Here is a 25,385-nt window from a genome sequence, read left to right as displayed (position 1 = left end):
TTAAGAAGTCATTTCATATCACTGTGCATTGAAAGGCAACTGCGATTGGTGTGCACAGAGCACACTACCTGAAGGCAGCCCACTCCCTGAGCTTTGGCTGCTGAAGGCAAGGGCCATTAACTGGCCTTCCAGTTCTGCATCACAGAATTCTACCAGGGTGACCCTGAGTGAGCCCAGGGTCAAAGGCCATTGCCTGGGGTGTGCTCTCTGAAGCAGATATCTCTGGGCCTGGGCCTTGGATTGTAAATCAGTATTGCTAACTTAGACTTTCTTGAATGCAATGCTCAGTAAAAAAAAAAAAAAAAAAAAGGCAGACAATGACACCCCTGGAACTGCCCTGACCAGCCACGGTGAACCCCATCATGTTCTTCAACATCGACGGCGAGCCCTTGGACCACGTCTCCTTTGAGTTGTTTGCAGACAAAGTTCCAAAGACAGCAGAAAATTTCTGTGCTCTGAACACTGAGGAGAAAGGATTTGGTTATAAAGGATCCTGCTGTCACAGAATTATGCCGGGATTTATGGACCAGGGTGGTGACTTCACATGCCATAATGGCACAGGCGGCAAGTCCATCTACAGGAAGAAATTTGAGGATGAGAACTTCATCCTGAAACATACAGGTCCTGGCATCTTGTCCATGGCAAACGCTGGACCGAACACAAATGGTTCCCAGTTTTTCCTCTGCGCTGCCAAGCCTGAGTGGGTGGGTGGCAAGCATGTGGTCTTCGCCAGAGGACAGAAGGCCTGGATATTGTGGCAGCCATGGAGCGCTTTGGGTCCAGAAATGGCAAGGCAAGCAAGAAGATCACCATTGCTTACTGTGGGCAACTCTAAGAAATTTGATTTGTGTTTTTATCTTAACCACCAGACCATTCCTTCTGTAGCTCAGGAGAGCACCTCTTCACCCCAATTTGCTTGGAATGTTCTATAATTTTTGTGCTCTTGCCACAGTTCATTGGGTTCCATAATTTCCTTACCCCTTCCCAGTCTAGCTGGATTGCCGAGTTAAGTTTATGATTATAAAATAAAAACTAAACAGTTGTCTGTAAAAAAAAAAAAAAAAAAAGATATTTACATCATGAACCAGTTACAGGAATATTTGAAAACAATGGGTAGAGAAATCAGTTTAGCAGTTTAGTGAGAATAACAGTTTTAATAATTAATTGGAACGGAATGGGATGGAACTGAATGGAACAGAATGAAATGAATCAGAACAAAATGGAACAGAACAAAACGGAATAGAATAGAATAGAATAGAATAGAATAGAATAGAATAGAATAGAATAGAATAGAGATTGCATATAGTAATGATTACATATCTATCTATCAATCTATCTATGAACTGGGACATCATGTTTAATTTATTTCCTCTTGTGGGTCACAGGCAAAAATGTCTGAAAGACCCACGTCTAAAGGAATGCCAACAAAGGGGGTTGGAGTTGAGGGTTTGAATGAAAATCCATAAGATTTGAGAACATGAGTAAATTCTACTTCTCTGACTGGATTCTTTCGATGGCTCTTTACCCTCACTCCCTAGCCACCCCCTTCCTTGTCTGGTGTCCACAGTCACATGAGGTGATCGTACCTCATGGCTGGCCACTTATATGGCTCACCCTCTCATGTTAGGCTTCAGCTATGTGCAGTCTGGGTAACAATCCAAGATCCCTAATTCCTACTGGCTTCTGCTCATATTTCTTCTACTTAGAATTCCCATACTCACTGTTCTTTGCCTTGGTAGCTCCTACTCATGCTTTCAATTACTCAGCTAAATTGCCACCTACCCCCTCCAGGAAGCTTTCTTGAATCACTCAGCATTCATTCATTCATTCATTCATTCAGCATTTAACAAATATTCACAAAACACAGACCTAGATACTGGAGATATTATGGTCAATAAGACAGAAGCACCTGCCTTCCTGGAGTTTACATCCAGTGGATAGATGATAAACAAACAACTAAATATGTAATACATTGTCATTGATGACACAGTAAGGGAGAGATTGTGTAATATAGAATGGCTTCACTGAAGGGGGAATTTTGAGCAGAAAATTGAGTTAAGCAGCAGAGCAAGCCATAAGTATGTCTGCAGGAACAGTGTCCAGAATAAGGGAACAGCGAGTGCAAAGAACCAGGAGCAGGAACAAGTTCAGTGTTCTCTGGTTGACCAAGAGCTTATTATTCCTTCTTCCAGGCTCCTTAGCACCTCCTGTATAATTTTATTACATCAAATTATAATGTTTTTCTTTGCTTTACCCCTACTTCAATATGAACTTCTTGATGGCATCCAGGACTAATCAAATATAGTCCTCTCTACATATTTGAGTATGTGAAGAAAGAAATCAATAAATGGTTCAAAAAATGACTGACAGAATGAATAAATGAGAAAAGCTTTCCCCCCCTCCCTTCTAAGAGTCTTCCAGAATGAGGCTGGTGTCTATCCAGGAGGAGCAATGGCAAGGATATAGTTCACCCTCAACTATATAGACAAGGAAATTGGTACCCAGAGAAGAAAAGTCACTGTCAAAGGCCTCACTGGAAATTAGTGGGAGAGTCAGGACTGAGTTCCAGGTCTCTTGAAAGATCCAGGTTTATTTTTATTTTTTAAAGAAAATTTGTATTAATTTTTAGAGAGAGAGGAAAGGAGAGGAAGAGAGAGAAAGAAACATTGATGTGAGAGCAAAACATTGATCAGCTGCCTCCTGCATGCCCCCTACTGAGGATTGAGCTGCAACCTAGGCATGTGTCCTGACAAGGAATCGAACCAGCAACCTTAAGTGAATGGGACGATGCCCAACCAATTGAGCCACACCGGCCATGGTGAGATGCAGGTTTAGACAAGTAGTCTTTCCATTAATCCTGGGCTACACCCAGAAAGGAAGAGAGAAGCAGGGGAGGTGTGACTGTCTGTGGTCAGCATTCAGGAGGACTCTGAAAAATGAACACTTTGAAAAGAAAACTCTGGAAAGGAAAAAAACATTCCCTAGAACCAACCCAACAGATATAAGCAAAACCAAAAGAAGCGGTGAATAGATTGGTTAATTCTGTGAAAAATATGCCACATGAAGCTGAACCATCCAAACTCATTAGTTTGGAAAGTAAGCTGCCTTTCAAAATATAGTTGTGTTAAATCAATGTTTAGAAATTCCTGTTGGCTCTGCAAATATTCAGTCTTGTGAAAAGAGATGCTATGACCCTGAACATGTTTTCAACCATCTAAAACATGAATCCTAGAATATTCCAGCTAGAGGGAGAAAACAAACTCCAAAGTCCTCATTTCATAATACAGGGAAGGAGACAGCAATGGGTGGCCCCAGCTGTGCCCAGGACCCAGGTCTATTTCCTTTCTTTTTGGGTTCTTGGGCCCCACTGTACTGCCTCTAGCCTGCCCGTAGCCGACTTTTTTCTTTTTCAATTCGGTGAGAGAAGATTCCTTCCAATTATAGGATTGGGATTTATTAAGATAATTGAAAAGTGCTGAACTCTGTTGGCCTCCTCCCAGATTCCAAAATGTCAGAGAAAGATGTTCTCTCATCAAATTAAGTGTCAGATGAAAAGGGCTCCAGGGAATCTTAAATCCAAAGACCCTTTCTTATCTTGCTCTGTTTTTCTTTGAACTCTCACACTTTAAATAAGGCTTAATGCGAGCTGATCTCAGAAATATCCATTTTTCTCAACACAGCTTATATTGGGAGGAGATTTGGAGATTTCTCCCAGATAATGATAAGGTTGTGAAGTGTGCTCAGGGACAATAATATGACTTGGAGAGTTTTCTATTTCTTACCTGACAGTGAAATAATTAGAATATTGTATATTTTTATATAAACTTTTAATTTTATAATAATACTAGGTTTATTTGGGGGGTGGGGGCAAAGATAATATAGAAAGTTTCCTTATTTTTCTCACCCAGTTTCCCCTAGTACTAGCATCTTACATTACCATGGTACAATTGTCACAGCTAAGGAACCAAGATTGGTAACCAGTATCAACTAGTCTGTATCCTTTACTTGGCTTTCACTACTTTCCTCCTAATTTCCTTTTCTCTGTTCTAGTATCCCATGCAGGAAACCACAATACATTTAATCATCTAGTCTCCTTAGCCTTCCCTGGTCTCTATCAGTTTCCTCAGACTTTGTTTTTGTTGACCTTGACAGTTTTGGGGATTACTGGTCAAAGACCACACACTCTGTCCTTCAATTTGAGTTTGTCTTATATCTTTCTAAGAGTTACAGTGGGTTTTTAGGTTTGGGGAAGGAAGACCACAGACCTGAGCCGCCATTTTCAACACATCATACAAGGGTGCATGCAAGCAACATGACTTGTCACTGATGGGAACCTTAATCACCTAGCTGAGACATGGAATAGATAAAATACTTTTTTAAAAAAATCCTCACCCAAGGGTATTTTTCCATTGATTTTGAGAGAGAGTGGAAGGGAAGGAGGAGGGAGAGAAAGAGAATGAGAGAGAAAGAGAGGTGAGACAGACACATCAATTGGTTGCCTCCTGCGTGAACCCTTACCTGGGCCATGGATTGAGCCTGCAACCTAGATATGGACCCTTGACCCGGAATTGAACCTGTTACCATTGGCCCATGGGCTGACGTTCTAACCACTGAGCAAAACTGGCTAGGGCAAAATGACACAACTTTTTATCCATGTGGTAGAAATAAAATTATTTGCCAATACTCCTCTCACTGCACTCTCCAGGCAGTTTTCAAAACATAGGAAGGACAGGGATCCCCATGCTTTGCTCCCACAGCACTCTCTGCATACCATTGTCACACTGTTTCCTATGTGCTTACTGCTTTCCCATCTGAGCTCCTTAAGGAACATGACTATGCACTTATTATATGTTTTTACCCTTAGGCTCTAGTACATAGAAGAAACTTAAGAAATACTCATGAATAGATGAATAAATGAATAAATCAGAGCCTCATAACACTGATTAGTAGATAGTATCTCCACTTTAAAATGGGAAACTGAGGCATGGGGTTACAAGATAACTTCCCTAAGGTCACACAGCTGGTAAGGACAGAGCCAGGACTCAAGCCCAGGCCCTTTGACTGTGTCCTTCTTGTCAACATGAATGCTGATATTCTATGAATGTGAAACTTCGAGCTCCTTCTGCTACCTGGCAAAGTGTGTAAATCCTTTAGTAACTGCATGTTGGTATTAGGTTATTGCTATTTCTTCCTCTAGGTTCATCTGGTACCACCATTTGAGCATCGACTCCAGGGTTCTAATTTAGTGTAATGTACTTCAGTCCAATACCAATTGTCAGAACCCCATATTCTCTCTTAAAATCTGATGCAAGATACCCTAGGAATTCCAAAGGCTTGTCTCTCTCAAATGAAGTTTTATTTTAAGAGTGTGCCTAGTGTTGGAAGACCAAATGTGATCAGTTACATTATTTGCACTCTCTGTTAATGATATTTTTCTAGAAAAGCAATTGCTAGTTCAAATTTAGATATACTCAAAGGTCCCAGTTCATAAATATCAAATTTTGAGCTCTTCCTTGTTCTAGAGGATGACACAGAGATCATGAAGGTTGTTTAGCCAGATGGGTATGAAGCCGTGTCCTGAACCTGCTCTCAGTGTCCTTTCTCTCCATCGCTCCACCTCCACTATAGTTGGCTGAGTTCCAGAATACTAAATACGTACATAAATTCCCCATGGAAGATGATGAAATCATGGGCCATACGGACAGCTCTTCTCCCATCTTTTCTTTGTCCTCCTTTTGATTTTTCCTTTTCCTCCTCTTCCCTCTACTTGAACAAGTGTGCTACAATAAGAGAGAGAGAGGGAGAGAGAGAGAGAGAGAGAGAGAGAGAGAGAAGTGGGCAGAGTTCCAAACTCATTTTAACATCTAAACTTAACCTACAGCTAAATAGACATATGCTGGATTTTCAAGACCAGTTCCAATTTCAAGTATTCTGCTCACTCTCCCTGAAGAATTTCTCACCGTGCTAAGTGAAAACCAGGGACCTCACAACTCATGGTAAAGGGAAGTTTCAGAAGAATGGCAATGGTGGTGGGGTTGGCACTCTACATCCCTTTTGTTTTCTCTCCCAAAGTCCCAGGTCACTGATTCCCCTTTAATTGTTTGTTAAGCATCCTATCCACTGCCATCCACAACTGCCTGCCCAAGGACATCCCAGCTAGGACAGCGGTCATCAAATTGCTACACTCCCCTACTCTGCTTTCTTTTGCATGTCCTCCAAGCTAATGGTTTTTGCATTCTTAAATGATTGAAAGTATGTCAAAAGAATGATAAGAGTTTTTGACATTTGAACAGGACATGAAAGTAACTTTTAATGTCCATAAATAAAGTTTTGAACTTCACCAATTAAAATTTGTGGAAGCCAGTTTTCTCTCTTTACAGTGGGGCCTTGACTTACGAGTTTAATTCGTTCCGTGACGGAGCTCGTAACTCAAATTACTCGTATGTCAAATCAAAAAGTGAACAAGTGAGACACGTGATGCTGGGCTGATGTTGTGGCGTTCACTGTGACGTTCGCTGCGCCAACTAGCGGTGGGGTATCTGAAGCTGGCTTGTAACCCGAATTTTAGCTCGCAACTCAAAGCAAAAAATCGGCCGAGACGGCTCGTATCTTGAAAAACTCGTTAGTCAGGACACTCGTAAGTCAAGGCTCCACTGTACATGTAAGGACCTAAATAATTACCGCCCCCCCCCCCATTTTTGCCTCCTGGTGCACAATGCTTAAAATGCTATTTGCTATCTGGCTCTTTACATAAAAAATTGGCCTCCTCTCATTATAAAGAAAAACTGTGATGCTCTGGTTGAAAGCTCAGGCTTAGAATCAAGCCGACTTGCATGGAATTCCCAGCTGCGGCGCTTTGGAGCTGGGCGACTCTGAGCGCATGACCCCTCACAAGTTCACTCAATGATTACACGGGGAACATGGGACCTGCTCTGTGATAACGCTGTCAGGATGAAATGAAATGACGAGTATAAGGCACTTCAGCGTATGCCTGGCATATAAAACACACTCAGGGAGTGTCAGTGTCTACAGCATCAGCCCTGTCATCCTTGTCACTGCTAGGAGAGAAGTTCTTCAGAAGCTCAGTACTGAGACCCCAAACCTCTGTAAAGGGGGTCCTCTCCAGAAATGGTGGTTACCAGGAGAAGGCTGATGGCAGGGAAGCATGCACACCCCCTTTCAGGCTCCTTGATCTGAAGAAGTTGTGATAACAGAGAAACTGCAGGTGGGACTCTCGGTGAGATGCTGATCTAATAAGTTTATGCACAGTGTGGCGTCTATGAGGTTAAATCTTCACAGAGGAGGCATTTTCCTATTAACAGAGTTACCGTGCCAAGTAAATCTTCAATTATTGAAATGAATATAAGATGGAGGAGGGAGATTGCTCAATGATGGCTAAAAAAAGGATACACGTCTAATCTATCTGCACATGGAGCAGTCTTCCCTTAGTCCTTGCCATTTCCAACTCACATACTCTGATAGTCCCATTCGGAATCACTCAGTCACCCTGCCTCTGCTTCCTCCGAACCGCGTTTACATTACATACACACGCACTTTAATCTGTCTTGGAGAAAGCCGAAGGTGCAAAAATAGCATTGCAGTCTTTTCTTTTTAAATATTTATTTGCATTATAAATGCCATATAACCATGTTGCTGAAAATTCGGGGAAGGGGGGAATAAAAGGGAGAACCAATATGTCACCCCAGATCTTATTTTTCCTGAGCATATGCCCTTTTAGACTTGTAGTGTTTACATAGTTCTATTCATATCACTCAACAATTTCACATACTACAATTTTCACCAAGTTGGTGAGAGCATTTTTTATATTAGTTATCATCTTTATAACCATTATTTAGTCATAAGCAGGACATAGCTAACCCAAATGCCAACTTTGAGGGAAATAGAGAAAGACTCCGTTCTTCAAGCCAACACAGTCCCACACCAAGTACTGTGTTGGGTGAGACTAGATTTCAGTCTTCGCTGATCTCCTCTGGTCCTTGGTTGGGTGACCTTGTGTAATGAACAACCTAAAGCACTGTGCCTGGTGGCTCTGGCCATGTGCACATCTGCTCTCCACATCTCCATCCCGGAGCCTTGACTATGCATCACAAGACGTCAGCTGTGGCCCCTCAGGGCTGTCCCTTCACCTGTCTTCTTACACCAAGTGTGTCTGGATCTGCTTTAAGGGTGTGATAGTTGTAGTGATGCCAAGCACAGGCAGGGGAAATAATGTGGAATCACAGGCAGGCCTCAGGAGCAAATGCCTCCGTTAAAATCCCTCTCTTCTACTGACTGTCGGACAGTGTATTTGGTCTTTGCCCTCAGTTTCTGTCACAGAGCTCCTGAAACCCTTGGGATTTCCTGAGGGCTAGGAGTGTCTTTTATTATTCACAATAAGCCCCTTTTGACCTCATAGAATTTATGCTAATGGGGTACTACAAGATGGGCGTCCCTAGATAGCTTCAGGACAAGGGCTGGTCACCAGAAAAACCAAACCTGTGCTGAGGGTGAGAACTTTCAGCTCTTGCCTCCTCCCACCTCATCCCTGACCACAACGGAGGGAAGGCGGGCTGGATATTGGGTTATACAAATTCTTGGACAATGAGATTCAGAGAGCTTGTGAGTCGGAGAACACGCTGGGAGGGTGGTGTGCATTGGTAGTTAGCTGGGCCGACGTGTGGGTGGCCTGGGAACTCCATTTGCACTTGGTGTCTGAAGTGAGGGCAGTCCTGTGGGGTCTGCACTAACTCTAAATAGCTAGTGTCAGAATTGAATTGAATTATTGGAGAATTGATACGAAAAAAACACACACACATATATTTGGCGTCAGGAGACACTACCCAACAACCTTCACTGAGTGCCATTGACAGTTCACAGGAGAGGGGACGAGATTTCCCCAGCGTGGTCCACGCCCTTTAAATCCCACCCCTTCACAAGCGCCCATAGTGGGGGTGCAGACACACTTATCAGGCTAAATGCTCCCAGTATACAACCACCCAGGACTCATTTGGGGGACACGGTAGAAAGAAACTGATTCTGGAAGCTCTTCATAACTTGAAAAGTTTGTCTCTACCCATGGCATCTGTAAGTCACATTACCCTGCGGAGTAAAATTTCGCCCTTTTATTTCACCTCCCCTTCCAAGCTAGGCCTCTTGGAGCTTGCAGGGAAAAAGAACAGGGCCTACAGCAGGGCTGCCTTGCAGGGATTCATTTAAATACTTAGCCAAAGGCCCCTGTTCTCTGTAGTTCTATCTAGGGAAGGGAGGAGAGGAAGTTCCTTGATCTCTCAATGACTCCAGGTTCTGCTCTTAGCTTCAGATTTCGGGATTTATCTCTTTGCTCCTTTGCACCCTCACCTGCACCCTCCCCACCAACCTGTATGCACCTCAAAGACAGGGTTGGCTCACCTTGCACAGCAGAGCCTACCAGTGTGCCCGGCCTTCACAGGCATCTAGTGAATCCGTGAGCAAGTTTGTGTGTGTCTGTGTTTGCAAATTAGGAATTCATGAATTAATGAATAGATAGCTCATTGGGATAATGAGGCTCACATTACTGGACCCTGGTCAGGAATAAGTCAGAAAACTTTGGGAAAGCCCAAGCATACTTCCTAGCCTTTGTCTGTGCTCAGTAAATGTTACATTTCCTCCCTTCATTTCCCAAACACAAAGTTCCCATTTCAGTGCTATGGCTTTATGACATCATTATCATGTACATGTTGTTTTACTGTTGTAATTGGACACATGTAAGGGCCTCAGCTAAGTTTCTGTTCTAGTGTAAAACTATTAGGAATGCTATGTAATACTATTGCAGGGAATTCCAGGGAGAAAATCTCTGTTTGCATTTTGTAAGCAAAGAGTTTTTCTGCTAAGAATGATTCAACACTATGTGCAGCATCTATTTGCGATTATAACAACTGGGTCTCTTGGAAAAATCAAAGGATATATAGAAGATTGTCTTTCATCTAGAGGCAGTGGGGAGGGGGAAGTATATCGCCATATTATAAGGATTTAGGAAGAAAGTGGCTAGGAATATCTTAATTTAAAGTAATATATGCAAACTACCCACCATTAAAGGAAGACAGTCTTTCACCCAAAAGGGAGGAAAGAGGACACATGAAAATGCTGCAATCAGTTAGAGAAAGAAGCCTGGGCAGCAATGGTTCTGAAAGGGACTCCCTGCCGGAGCCGGAGCCAGAGCCGGAGCCAGAGCCAGACCAGACCAGAACCATTTATTCTCTCCTTCTCCGTGATGACAAACTTGTTTGTGTGGCCAACATATCCCACCTCAAAAGCAGATACTAAAACTATACAGCCATAACCAGTATGTGAACACAATGCCTTTCCAGATATTACACTTGATTAGGAAAAGAGAAAGCATTTTCAAGAATTGATTTTCACCCAAACTGGTTTGGCTCCGTGGATAGAGCGTCGGCCTGCGGACTGAAGGGTCCCAGGTTCGATTCCGGTCAAGGGCATGTACCTTGGTTGCGGGCACATCCCCAGTGGGGGGTGTGCAGGAGGCAGCTGATCGATGTTTCTCGCTCATCGATGTTTCTAACTCTCTATCCCTCTCCCTTCCTCTCTGTAAAAAATCAATAAAATATATTTTTTTTAAAAAGAATTGATTTTCTATTTTACTCTGTTTATGTGTGTATTTGTGCTTTCTTTTATCTTTACTTAATGAGGAAAAGCAAAAGAAATAAGACACTGCTAAGTCAAGTTAGGTTCATTTTAGTCCATCAGAGTTTGCTTTGTTTATTTTTATTTTGTTTTGTTTTTCCCCAAGAGTCAGGTAACCTAGACAGTGTTTGAAATAACTTAAGGTGGGATTTGTTTTTCTTTATCATGGCTAACCTCCTCGCAAAACAATAAAAAAAAATAGGCCAGCCCTGCCCTGGGCTGTATAGAACTGAAACTTAACATCCATAAACCAAGCTTAGCAATCTTCAGATTCCCGGCCACTGTTTCCCGTGGATGGAACCATGGGACCCTTCAGTATGGGCACCATGGAGTTTATTCTCTCCTCTCCGTGGTGACAAACTTGTTTGTGTGGCCAAGAATCAATCAAAGAAGAATGGATTCTGCTCTCATGCATCCCTCTTTGGAAGGAGCAGAATTCAAGGGGGCTCCTGGCTGGGGTCTTCTTAGCAGGAGAGAAGCCAGATTATCTGCGCAGCTTAATTTTATAGCCCTTACCATTACAATATGGCGGGTCTGATGCTGTAATGATCACTTGGCAGGCAGCCACGGTTTCCCCTCTGGCTCTGGCTCCGGCTCTGGCTCTGGCTCCGGCAGGGAGTCCCTTTCGGAACCATTGCTGCCCAGGCTTCCTTCTTTTGTCTGTAAACCAAAAGGCTCGCCATTCAGGCTGCAACAAGCCCAGCTCAGTACCCACAGCCAAAGAAGCAAAGGAACAGCCCATAAATATATCTGACTAAGTCATCAGGGATTAGAAAACAGAGTCTGGCAATAAATATGGTAATTAGGTAATTGGAGACTCTCCTCTCGGGGTTCTTTGAAAATGCAACCTCAGAACTGGAGTCCACTGCTGGTTTTTGCACCATTAAGGAGAACTATTATGAGAGTGGAAACTTTTTAATGGCATTTAAATATTTTTGAGTGGCGAGTTAATAACTTTTCTGTCCACACTAGGAAAATTTTAATGATGCAGTTGGGAAAAAGCCCCCCACCTGGCCCCAAACTGCTGCTGATGAAACTGGCAACTGTAGAGCCAATGCACTTCTCTGGAAGCCAAACGCAGCTTGGCTTGGGTATATAATGAGCACTTGGTGAGTGCTTAAGAGTTCGGTTCAGCTGCTATTTAGGGAAAAAAGAAGTGGTATTTTTCTAATTTAATAGCATTGAACTTTTAATTATGTTTTGCCATTTCACAGAGGACTGCTTTGGGTTTAATCAATTTACATGTTGTGGTTTAGCTTAGTGTGTTTGCTGTATGGAGGCCTTGATCCTTCCCCTTATGTTTGGAAAAGGAAAAGAGAAGGCAGCTAGCTGTGACTTCCTTCAGGAGGTCACTCTGAACACCCAAGACTGATTCTGAGCTCCTCCTGGGCCATGGGTCTTGTCTTCCCCCCAGTGTCTTCCCCCATATCCTAACAGGGACACTGTCTTGACATCACGGTTTTCTTGTCTTCCCTCCTCCCTGTGCTCTGAAGCTCCTCCAAAGAAAAGACCACGTGCTGTTCCCTATGGGATTCCCGGTTCTTCCACAGCCTCTGTCCTAAAATGGACTCAAAATAGATATTTATTAAATAAATGAGGGGGTCGGGCCCATAGGAATAAAAGATACTCTCATGATATAAAAATTCCATGCATTGGGAAGATTCCAGGTTCTCTTTTCCTGTTAGGACTGTTTGCATAGTCCTTGTGCTCTACTAAAATATAATCTTTGAGGAATGGAGACAAGGGGACCTTGGAATGTCATTTTCAATCTGATTAATGATAAAAATTACACTCAAACATTAAAATCTAGATGTTCTGCCCTAACCGGTTTGGCTCAGTGGATAGAGTGTCGGTTTGCAGACTCAAGGGTCCCAGGTTCGATTCCAGTCAAGGGCATGTACCTTGGTTGTGGGCACATCCCCAGTAGGAAGTGTGCAGGAGGCAGCTGATCGATGTTTCTCTTTCATCAATATTTCTAACTCTCTATCCCTCTCCCTTCCTCTCTGTAAAAAATCAATAAAATATATATATTTTTAAAAATCTAGATTTTCTTGTGAAATTCTAGGGTAGAGGGGGATTTGTAATACTTTTGCTTCATATTATTATTATATTACTATTATTATATTATTATTAGTAGTAGTAGTAGTAGTAGTAGTAGTAGTAGTAGTAGAAGCCTGGTGCACGAAATTTGTGTGCTCTAGGGAGCGGGGTGGGGGGGTGGGGGTGTGGGGCGGGCTGGTCCTTCAGCCCAGCCTGTGCCCTCTCGCAGTCTGGGAGCCCTTGGGGGATGTCCGACTGATGGCTCAGGTCCAGGCTGGCTTCTGGCTGAGAGGTGCTCCCCCTGTGGAAGCATAATGACCACCAGGGGGCAGCTCCTGCATTGAGTGTCTGCCCCCTGGTGGTCAGTGTACATCATAGTAACTGGTCATTCCACCTTTCAGTTGATTTGCATATTCGCCTTTTATTATATATTTAAGAACCTCAGTAGATTCCAAAACACTGGAAGTTCTGATTTTGAAATCAGATCACCCAATCCCTTCAACTGATGACTGAGGTCACTGAGTCTGGAAAGGTCACATTGCAATTTAATGTCAGAGGTAGAACTTGGACCTAGGTTTCCTGATTTTCAGGTTTTTTTATCTTTTCCTTGCAGGTCAAGTCCTTAAAAGTCTACCTAGTACCTATTGTATGCCAGCACTCTGCTAAGAATTGGAAATAAAAGACAAATAACAATAAAGCTCTTCTTTATTGAACACTTCCTATGGATATGGCACTGAGGGAAACGCTTTATATAATATACCCCTGTAACATAAATATTATTATCACCAAATCAGCGAATTTCAACTTAAAGAGGTTAACTTGCCCAACAGGAAAAATCACTTGTTTTTAAACAGCAGGCCCTTCCATCAAAGAATTCTGTCTAACAGGAGAGATAAGATAAGCACTGAAGAAATAATGCAACGGACCTGATTTGATGGGGTTTCTCCTCCCCCATCCTTCCTCCTTCCTACCTTTCCTGGAGCTGTGACCTTGATAACGGAACTCAAACTGGGGAGGAGACTGACTCTCTTCAGCATACCAAGGTACAGATATGTCTATAGGAGCTGGTCTTTGGGGAATAAAGATCTGATTTTTTAAAAATAAAATCCACTTGGATGCTTGACTGATGTGGCTCAGTGGTTGAGCTTGGACCTGTGAACCAGGAGGTCACGGTTTGATTCCTGGTCAGGGTACATGCCCAGTCAGGGTACATGGCCAGTGAGGGGCATGTAGGAGGCAGCCGATCAGTGATTCTCTCTCATTGATGTTTCTGTCTCTCTCTCCTTCTCCCTTCCTCTCTGAAATAAAAAATATATATATTGTTTTATTATATAAAAATAAAAAACATAATCCACTTAGAGACTAGAGCTCTGTGAAGTTCAGTGTTTTTCCTTCCGACCTCTGTCCCTCCAAACCTGAAGCCCCTGCGAGGCCTCTACCAGGTACAGAAACAAACAGATGAGAAAATAACTAACAATGAAGAGTGGACATTGTTTCAAGGTAGGACAGGGGAGTGATGGGGTTAAAGGGCTAAGGGTGCTGATTTGGGAGAAAAGAAAAAGTGGGAAAGAGCCCATGAGATTACACTCTCAGATGATGAAGGTAGCAGAAGAATGTGCTTGGAAATCCTAGGACAAAACCCACAAATTCATTAATGGAGCTCAGGGACAAGATGAATGACCTAAAACAGCCACTTGGAAATGCCCATCACTTGTGGATTCTCCATGGGTTGGGTTATGTCAGTAGAAATGGGAACTACATTGTCCAGGACTCCATGTGCTCTTTGGGTTCTCCCTGCTCACATCAGCATTTTATAACACACTGCTCCACCCCTTCTTTCCCATAATGAGATGGAACAGAGCAGAGCTTTGAGTATTTTCCAGAAATGCTATGGAGCCCAGATAAAAGAGAAACTAAATCACCTGAGGATAGGGTGGAGGAGATAAAGAGGGTTATCAGGGGAGGTTTGGGGAGACTTGAGCTACCAGAAGAGTCTACACTAGCCTTTGGAAAGGGATGTCACCAACAGAAATCACAGTTTGATATTGTATTACCATTGGAGCTGATATCTCGACAATAATGTTGATGCTGAAAATTTTTGTTACTTTATGTGTTAGTACATATGCATATATATTACTATATCAGGAAATTTATATACAGTTATAGAAATGGAAAACTGCAAACTCAGCGTTTCTTTTGTGATTTTATATATTTACCTGCATGAATTTAAAAAAAAAATGTTGTGAAAAGTGAGTTCAAAGGCCAAGGGATCTGTGTCACAAAAAAAGTGTAATTACTGCTTACAGAGTAAATACCAGGAATCTTGTTCTTAGTATGCAGACCTGATGTGTCTGGTATAGCGGTCCTACACTACAGGAGACAAGGAATTAAAGAGGAGAATGGCTTCCCAATAGCCTTGAGAGACAAATTCTATTCAGGGAGAATTAGAGACCCTGAGTCCACCAAGAGACTACCATTGGGAAGATCCTGGTGGGGTTATATGTTGATGTATGTGTATTCATGTGTGTGTTAGTGTAAGTGATTATTTGTGCATGTTTGTGTGTGAGTGCTTATGTGTGTGTTTCCAATGCAGAGGAATTGGGGATGAGATGAAATGTTGCAGAGCAAACAGTGCTTGAAAATGAGACTGTCGAGTCACCTACGCCTAGATTTCAAGTCTTCCTCCAAAAAGTTCGTTAAGCACAGTGCAAAGAATGTCACACTCTTGAACTAAATGTAAAGTCATAAACGAGGAATGCATACCACTTAGTCACCCAACTGTAATTTATTCTCCACTTCTTACAGTCACTGTTAAACCACAGAAGCAAAGCGATCAGTGTTTATGACAATACTGGATTTATGTACATACCATGTCTCTCATTAGCCTGAAGCCCAAGCCAAGAATGGGAATAAAAACAAATGAGCTGTGAGACAAAAAGAAACAGGAAATGCCAAGAAACCAGAGCTCTATGGTCAACCCCGGCTACAGAATCAGGGAACCATAGTTCCACCATCCTTTGCTTCAAGAACATTCTGGAAGGCTAATCTGCCACTCCACTGTATCAAGAGAAAGAAGAGGCTTCCAGAGATGATAAGCAAGCCCACCCACAGTCTAATTTCAAGTGTTTCATTTTACCCCTTCAAGTTTTATTTCTAAACCACAATCATTTGTGGGTCAAAGGGAGCTAAGAACTAAATTTAGCATATACTTGCTGCAAGACAGCTAATTTATATACCCGACCTTACCTAACTTTCAGGGAGCTATTCTGATCCTATCTGATAGTGAAATAAGGCTCAGGTGGGTAAAGATCATGTTTAGCAGGTAAAAGTGCTACCAGCTCTACAAACCCTCACTGACTTTACAATGCCATGCTTCTCTGCTGTGTGCTGGGCGTCTCCACAGTTGGCTGGGGAGAAAAATTACAGACTGTGTTTCTTTAAACAAAAAATCTAGTGAAATACAGCACCATACATTCATTTATCTCTTCAACTACCCCGACGCAGTCAGAAGAGAGTAAAGGGATTATTTTAGGTATACACTCTCAAGGACAAAGAGAACAGGATAGGACACAATAGCAGCAAATCTTAGATGCTGCGAAGCAGATGGATGATTGATGTGACAGTGACTGCAGAGTGCTAATCCGAAGCCTGCAGTAGCAAAGCCGGTTGTCCGAGCAGCTTTGAGCCACACATCGGTGCTACTGTGCACCTCTGAAAGCTGGAAGACTGGGGGCTGACAACAGGGGGGGTTGCTATTTGTTTTGTTTCTCTAGAATTTAAAAAAAATGTCATGGAGACACATTGATTTCTGCAAAAGCCACGTATTTAGTGTCAGAAAATGTTTGATTTAAGAAGCAGTGAGACCCCACATTTCTTTCTCTCTGAATCACAACCCAGTCAGTCCCTTTCCCACTGCAGCAAAGGCCTGGAAGTTTACACTTAGAAGGAATAAAGCAAAAGGTTTTTGGCTTGTGGGATCCCCGATGTTGATTAAGAAGGAGCGTCCATGCTGCAAAATATGATACACATGATGAGAAAGCTTACAGACTGATCTGAGACCCCCCTCTTGCCACTCACTCCCTATTCAACTCTCTGGACCAGCTTCTATCCTGCAGAGAGACAGGAGATGGGAGGGGTCTTTGAGGAGAGGCTGACTGGCCTGGTGGTAAACACAGAGATGCATCGCCCAGATCCCCCTTCAAGGAAAGACTGACTATACAGCTGGGGGGAGTCCTGTCAACTCTTTCAGGTGTCTGGCTCAGCTGCAGCGACTCCCCTGGCCCAAGGTCATGCCCTTCCTGGGACAGCCTGCATCCAATGACTAATGGAGATGGGGTCACAGAGGTGGCCATTGCAACCTGATATGGGACACTGATGGGGCAACTTTCTCTCCAGAGCGCCTGGCCAGGGTACCCACGTCCAAGTTTGACTTTTTCCTTTGCCCCATCCTCTTCCCTGTCACAGGGTGGGTCCTGGGTACACATCTTTCACCCCAATGTTATCGCAATGTCTTCTTCCAGGGAAACCAACCTGTGACAGGCCCCAAGGAATAAAAACCTACATGTAACACAGTGGTTTCCCAAAGAAATAGACAAAGCAGTACTTTCGCCAGTGAAGCCCACAGTTGAGGAACCTGAGATACACTCTTTGGCTTCTACCCAGCCTTTGAGAGCTACACACTTAAATATGAGACTCCCAAGTATTGCTCAACATCTTAGGGAAGCTGTTAGAATGAGAATTAGGATCCAAAATAAAGAGGCTCCACCAGTGGTACTCAACCTTTCTAATGCCGCAACCCTTTAATACAGTTCCTCATGTTGTGGTGACCCCCAACCATAAAATTATTTTAGTTGCTACATCATAACTATAATTTTGCTACTGTTATGAATTGTAATGTAAATATCTGATATGCAGGATGTCTTTTCATTGTTACAAATTGAACATAATTAAAGCATAGTGATTAATCACAAAAACAATATGTAATTATATATTCAATATGTGTTTTTCTGATGGTCTTAGGCAACCCCTGTGAAAGGGTCGTTCGACCCCCAAAGGGGTCGCGACCCACAGGTTGAGAACCTATGGGCTACACAAAACATTATTCTTGTCAAGATAAGATATTATACCCATGAATCAAAAGAAGTTTAAAAATATCAGAAACATAAAAAATTCTTGGAAATGAAAATGATGATACCAGTAACAGTTATTACCAATATCTTCCACCAAAGCATTTAATGGCCAAGTTGAGACAATTTCCCAGGATCTAGAGAAAGAAAGGGAAAGGAGATGAGCATGAGAAAGATGAACCAAACAAACCAGAAAACTTGACTCTGAGTCCCAGAGAGACAACATCCAAAGGGCAGCAGCTCTAGAAAGAGAAAATTCAGAAAATAAAAAGAATACCAAATAAATAGTTTAAGACATTTTCCCACAAAGGAAGGACATGAGTTTCCAGAGTAAAAGGGCCACTTAACTAATACTTAGCAAATGGATTTTTTTAAAAGACTCAAACCACCCAAAGCAAGAAAAAAAGGGAAAGGGAACCCTACAGATTTCCTAAGCAGGATGGAGAGCAGTTTCTCTGCAAAGTATCAAGACTCAAAGTGACTTTGGGCCACACAGCTTTACCAAGAGAGGCAAGAAGAAATATTTTTGAGACTCTGAGAACATCAACTCTTTCCTAGCGTTCTATACTCTATGTAAGTCTAAATTCAGAGTGAATGACAATGCAGATGTTTGCAGACACAAAATATCTCCACAACATTCATTTAAGTCCTATGCACTTTTCTTCAAGAATGTCTTGAGAATGAGCTCCATTCAAAGAAGGAGATAAAACAGGAAAAAGACTCAAGGAGTACAGTGGAGAAGGGATCTACCAGCAGAAACCTGGAGGGTCCAGGATGATGGTACGAGAGAGACAGAAGGATGGCTGTGTCTCAAAACACAGAAGGATATGAATGGGCTTCTTCAAGAAGATAAAATTCAGAGGCGCCCTTCTGTGTCAGAAAACATTTGGGCAAACAGAGACACTGAGGATTGCTTAGTGAGATGCACAGCAAAGGAAACAAATACAAAAGGCAATTACTAACTTCAGTGAAAACAAAAATCTGTGCTCAAAAGGAAACACAATCCTGGCACACTGCATGGTTTACCCATAAATAATATTTATATATTTTTCAATCTTCATCCAAGGATATGTTTTTATTGATTTTAGAAAGAGAAAGAGAGAGAGAGAGAGACATTGATGTGAGAGAGAAACATTCATCAGTTGCCTCCCATACACACCCTGACTAGGGAATAGAACCTGTAACCTAGGTATGTGGCCATTATTTGGAATTAAACCTGAAATCTTTTGGTGTAAGGATGATTCTTCAACCAACTAAGCCACCCAACCAGGGCACCATTTACATATTTTAAATAATGTAAACACAGTGTTTACCTCACCATAATTAGACAGAATCTATGGGAGGACAGGAAAGGGAACAACTGCATGTCTGTGGTGGGGACTTAGAAGGAGTGTGAAAGATCACTAAATTCATATTCTATAGCGCATATCAGGTAAATAAAACCTAACACTGAAAAACCAAACAGGAGTATTTAGAGACACAGACAAAGATACCCAAGAGAAGGGGCTAAAATGTTTTAAGTGGTTGTCTCTGCAAACTTGGGAAAAGGGGGAGGAATTGAACACAATTCTGGTTTGTTTTATTAAGCCTTGTAGAACTATTTGATCCTTGAAACCACATTCATGGAGCAGTTTAAGAAAAATAAAAAACTAAATTTTAGAAAAGAGCAGAGCCAACCAGACTTCCCTATCTGGGACCACCCACATTGAGGTGTGTGCCACGCCAGCACGACCAAGGGTGATCCCGAGTGGGGGGGGGGGGGGGGGGTAAAAGAATTAAGGAAAGACAGACAAGAGAATAATAGCTGGGTCTCGGTGGGACGCTGCTCCCTGATGAGGAGACAGCGCCAGTGCCCACAAGCCGTGTCTTTATTTTATAGCAGATGCCATGAAGCAAAGTAGGGGTGTGATCAAGTTGTTTACAGCATTCTCGTAAGTCTCAACCCTACTCAACTACATGCACCTGAACTCTAGCACAAGGCACATGGGGCCACGTGTTTGGACCATAGGTTCAAGCTTACAACCACAGCCGTTGGCTATAATTGTGCTGGGAGGGCCCTGCCCTCCAGCTGGGACTTGCACGTGGCAATGAGAGGACTCTGTCCTTTCATTAGTCTGAGGCTTGAACCTGGCCAAAACACCGTAACCTCGCCCCACAGAGGTGAATTAGTGTTGTCTTTTCCCACGTCCCCCAGTTCCTAGGCTGGGCACTGGGCTCCATAAAGGTGCTGAATCTTGAAAATGGTGACAGATGGCCCAAACCCCTCCAGCAAAATGGTGGTCTCCAAAAATGGAGAGGTTGCACAGGGGAACACATAGTAGCCAGAAAGAAGTATAAATTATCCCACAGAAATGCTGACACGAATGGTAAGATTTTTACAGTAAGTGTCAGCATGATGCTAGGTACCACAGACAGTTGCAAAAACTGTCCAAGTTTCCCTTGAAACTTTCTGGAAGGACAGTTGGGCTCCATCTTTGGGAGTGCACTGGTTTTGGTAACTGTCATCATTGGACAGAGACAGAGACCTGGGGACCTCTGACTGCTTCCCCCTTGTTTGCTGCCCAAGAGTGAGAGGGTAAGAATGACACAGAGAGGCCCAACATTTATTGACTCACTGCAACCAACCACCATGCAGCTTACTTCAAAAAGGAAAAAAAGAAAGAAAAAGCTAAAAGCCCACAGGTTCTAGGGCTTGCTCTAGGCAGCAGAGGATATACTCTTTTTCATCACCTTTCTCCCCCATCTACTAGCAGATGTGAGTAATAGGGAGGGATAAAACAAGAATGAGGAATGTAGCCCAGCCAGTGTTCTCAGTGGTTGAGCGTCAACCTATGAACCAGAAGGTTATGATTCGATTCCTGGTCAGGGCTCAACCCCCAGTAAGAGGCATGCAGGAGGCAACAGATCAATTGTTCTCTCTCATCATTGACGTTTCTATTTATCCCTACCTCTCCTTTCCTCTCTGAGATCAATAAAAAGTTATATATTAAAAAAAAATGGAGAATTTAAAATAATTTTTGTCAAAGTTACCACCTTGCTTAAAGTAAGTATACCTGATGCATGGCTCATTAATTTAGAAAAACACTGCAATGTCCTTATAGGTCAGGAATGATAAGCCTCAGCTCTGAGCTGGAAGGAGGAGGTTGAAGCAAAGGGGAGATAAAATGCTCTGAAAAATAAGTGAAGAGAGTTTTTGTCCCACTCCTCATCACAGGAGGTTTTAGGGTTCAGTCCTTGGAAGAGGGAAAAAGAATACATAGGGAGAACCTCTGTAGGAAGGGACCAATTCCCAGGACACAGTGCTAGGAAGAGACCTAGAGAACTGAGCTAAAAATACTCTATCCTTTGGGCTGGCTAAGGAAATTAGGAAGTGATATCAGATACAGCACTCACTTTAACAGATGTGTTTGGTCCTTTGTGACAATCACCTGTCATTCTTTCAGAAAACAGAGTCATTAAAGGCAAGAACAGCCTTATAATGGGGTACTTTGGAGAAGGGTAAGAATCTTCTGAAGTCTTGGAAGATTGTTGGACTTCTCTCAGGTATATAGAATGGGGACTTGAGTAAATTTATAGATATTCAAGAAAAGCATGAGCCCTAGCTGGTTTGGCTCACTGGATACAGCGTCAGCCTGCAGACTAAAGGGTCCCAAGTTCGATTCCAATCAAGGGCACATGCCCAGGGTGCAGGCTCCATCCCCAGTAGGGAGTGTACAGGAGACAGCCAATCAATGATTCTCTCTCATCATTGATGTTTCTATCTCTCTCTCTCCCTCTCCATTCCTCTCTGAAATCAATAAAAAAATATTTAAAAAAAAAAAAAAAAGAAAGAAAAGAAAAGCATGGCATAATAGACCGCAGAAAAAGTCAGGGACATTAAAACATGGTCTCTTAACCACTGGGAAAATGGAAGGCAATGGTTGTCTTTTTTTTAAGATTATTTCTTTTTTTTTAATACATATTTTATTGAATTTTTTACAGAGAGGAAGGGAGAGGGATAGAAAGTTAGAAACATTGATGAGAGAGAAACATCGATCAGCTGCCTCCTGCACACTCCCTACTGGGTATGTGCCCCCAACCAAGGTACATGCCCTTGACCAGAATCGAACCTGGGACCCTTGAATCCGAAGGCCGACGCTCTATCCACTGAGCCAAACCGGTCAGGGCAATGGTTGTCTTTTTTAGCAAGAGTGTCCCTCTTTGCTGTCTGAGTTGTACTTGCTGTCCCCAAGTCACTTCTCAGAGTACACAGTGGTATAGGAGGAAGTCCAAATATCTAGTCTATCCCCTTCTGAGGCACTAACTCTTCCCCCTTTCACATGTGCAGGAAGCCCCAGATGCTCAATTTTGAGGGGAAGCTTGGCTTTAAAGGGTTATCCATTTCCTTGAAGGTTGGGATGCTTTCATGTTTAGATAACAACAAAACTAAATTAGTAAATCTGGAAAAAGTTTTAAAGTCAATAAGACATTGTGAGAAAAATACAAAGTAGGGAAAAGAAAACTACACAAGGAAATGTGTTCTTGTCATCACAAGAATGGAGTAAGCCAAGAATACATAATCCGATTAAGTAGAGCTTAAGTCTCCACAAGATTGTGCGTGCACCATTCCCGGTTACCTTGGTAACCGCTTCTTCAAGGTGACAATGTTATAATAATAATAAGAAGAAGAAGAAACAAAAACACATGTACATGTGACCCAGCATGATCCCCGGGGGGGAAGGCCTGGGTGGAAATTTGGTAGTGAAAGAACTGGGTTTGGGACAGAGGTACCCAAGAGGAAGATCTGGGATATTGCCGGCCAGGGTGCCCCCTGCTGACTTAGCTCAGTGTAAATACTAAGCTAAATATTTGTGGATCCACAGTGCTTGTTGGCCACACCACAGGCCATCCTGCCGGTGGGGGACTTTGCACTGAAAAGCAGAAGCACAGAGCAGGGGATGGTCAGGACTAAGGCTGGGCTGGTTGTACCTCTCTTCATCATCTGAATGGCAGGATGGGCCCATCAGAGCCCAGACCCACATCCTTTCATCTCAAATCCCCTGAACTGAAAGGTGAGGATGTCACTAGCATCTACCTCAAAGGTGTTTCATGAGGATTAAATGGATTAATACACAGAAAGCCCTTTGAACCATGCTGGGCACATAGCAAGTTTTCTTAATGTGTTTTCTATTGTAGTTGTCAGGATATTATTATTGTACTAGAAGCCCAGCATGCGAAATTGTGCAGCCCCACCCACCCACGCTGCCTCACCATGCTCGCAGCCCCGCCCACGCGTACTGGTCTTTGATTGTTAAGGCATTAGGGCAGCGGTTCTCAACCTGTGGGTCGCGACCCCTTTGGGGGTCAAACGACCCTTTCACAGGGGTTGCCTAAGACCATTGGAAAACACATATTGAATATATAATTACATATTGTTTTTGTGATTAATCACTATGCTTTATTATGTTCAATGTGTAACAATGAAAAGACATCCTGCACATCAGATATTTACATTATGATTCATAACAGTAGCAAAATTACAGTTATGAAGTAGCAACGAAAATAATTTTGTGGTTGGGGGTCACCACAACATGAGGAACTATATTAAAGGGTCGCAGCATTAGGAAGGTTGAGAACCACTATGTTAGGGTCATAGGCCTTTTATAATATAGATTATTATGTAATGGGTGGAGTTGGAGTAGAACCCAGAGTCAGCACCTCAGTGTCTATCTGGGCATGTAGTCTGTGATGGTAAAGAGCATGCTGGTTGCTAAATAGAAGACAGTTTGGGGGCAGCAGGCCAAGTCCAAAATGTGGAGCCGAGTCAGAGTCCTTGGCTCCCAGAGAAGCCACAGCTCTTAAACCAAGGACAATAGTTCTCTGAGGGTGAGCTGGTTCACTCCCCGTGACAAGGATCCTACATCCAAACAAGCTGGAACCTTAAGTATGATGGCTTCACTATCACTTCTTTCAGCTCAGGCCCCCAAAAAAGATATTCTCAGATATAAGGCAGACTCAGAAGGAGCTGGTTCCACCATCTCCCACTCTACAGATCTGCAGGCATCATATCCGTTCTCATCTGATGCTAGTTAGAAACAGAATCTTTGAGGATATAGTCAAGTTAAATGAATTCGTACTGGATTAGGTAGATTAGTTAGACCCTAATCCAGTGGCTGTGTCTTTATAAGAAAAGTGGAATGGGGCTCAGTTGTAAAGAGATACACAGCAGAACACCATGTGATGACACAGGCAGAAATTGAAGTGACGTGTCTACAAACCAAGGAACACCAAGGATTTCCAACAACCACCAGAAGCTGGGAAAAGGCAGGGAAGGATTTTTCCCTAGAGCACTGAGGGAAAGCATGGGCCTGCTGACACCGTGATTTCAGATGTCCAGCTCCTGAGCTGTGGGAGAATAAGTTTCTGTTACCTTAAGCCACCAAGTTTGTGGTAATTTCTAAGAGCATTCCTAAGAAACCAATACAAAAACTAACTTTATATCAGACACCCCATTTGCCTGCCTTGAAGCAGGGCATGTTCTCTTTGAGTAGTTCTGTCAACCTTGGAAATCTTTGGAGAAGAGATTGGAGGAGGTACCAATCCTTTCTTACTCAAAAGATCACCTGTGCCCCTTGAGCAAACTGGCCCATCCTTCAGCAGAAAGGCGACATTTTACCTCCACCTCTTCTGAAAGTACCAGGTACTTTTGGCAGCTTCATTAAAAAGAGGGGGGGAAAAACAATCTCTAGTGAGTTCTTCCTACTTATTCCCAATTTAAATATGAAGGTGCTGAGGCTCATAAAGATAAACCAATGCATAATAGTACAAAATAAATTTTAATGCATGTGTATCTGATTTGAAGTGTTTCCCTTTTCCATAATAATAATAAACTCTTCATGTAAAATAGAAGAGGCATGGACTAGAATCAAAAGACAAGGGTCACTTAAAGCTCTCTCTGGCATTCAATTTTTGTTTAGGGAATGGTGTGCCCCTAATGGAATAATGACAGGTATTAACCAATGTTGGTGCTCAAAAAATACTAAAGGAAGGAAAGGGGTGGGGGAACTTGAGGGAGTTGAGGAAGGAACATAAAGGAAAGAAGGAAAGAACAGGTTTCAAGAAAAGAAAGAGGAAAGAATAAACTCACAAAATCAGAGTCTCCAGCTCTGAGTGGAGGCACCAGTTGAGAATAGTAGGAAAAAGCAAGTCCAAACTGGAAAAATACATGAAAATGTATGGGACCGAACCAGGCCCAAATAGCATGTCTTACCTTTCTGACTGTAAGAGACAATAGCTTTAATAACAGACTTCCGGAAGCGGGTGGGGGAGTTGGAGGCTAACCCCTCATTAAGTGTGCACACAGATGTGGTTTCTCAGAGATTATAATTATAAGACTTCATTTTCTGAGTTTGGAACCCATTGAGAGTAAATACCAGTGTCAGCTAGGAAATGAAATGTCACCTTCATCGTGGAAGCTGGATTGAAGAACTATAGCTTGGATCTGCGTCCAAAAGGAACTGTTGTACATGGTGCCCAGAGTCTAGACCACCACCCTAACCT

At 42.7% G+C, this 25,385-nt stretch overlaps 1 pseudogene; it reads left to right on the top strand.

Moving 5' to 3' along the window:
- The first annotated feature begins 521 nt into the window (after positions 1-521).
- On the top strand, positions 522-835 carry LOC138993003 (peptidyl-prolyl cis-trans isomerase A pseudogene; annotated as a pseudogene).
- The last annotated feature ends 24,550 nt before the right edge of the window (positions 836-25,385 follow it).

This window comes from Myotis yumanensis, unplaced genomic scaffold (assembly GCF_028538775.1).
Source record: "Myotis yumanensis isolate MYYU_CA2020_CCGP unplaced genomic scaffold, mMyoYum1.0.hap1 SCAF_15, whole genome shotgun sequence".
Lineage (NCBI taxonomy): Eukaryota > Metazoa > Chordata > Mammalia > Chiroptera > Vespertilionidae > Myotis > Myotis yumanensis.
Note: the sequence above shows the minus strand (reverse complement) of the source record. Positions and strands in the feature narration are given on the sequence as shown.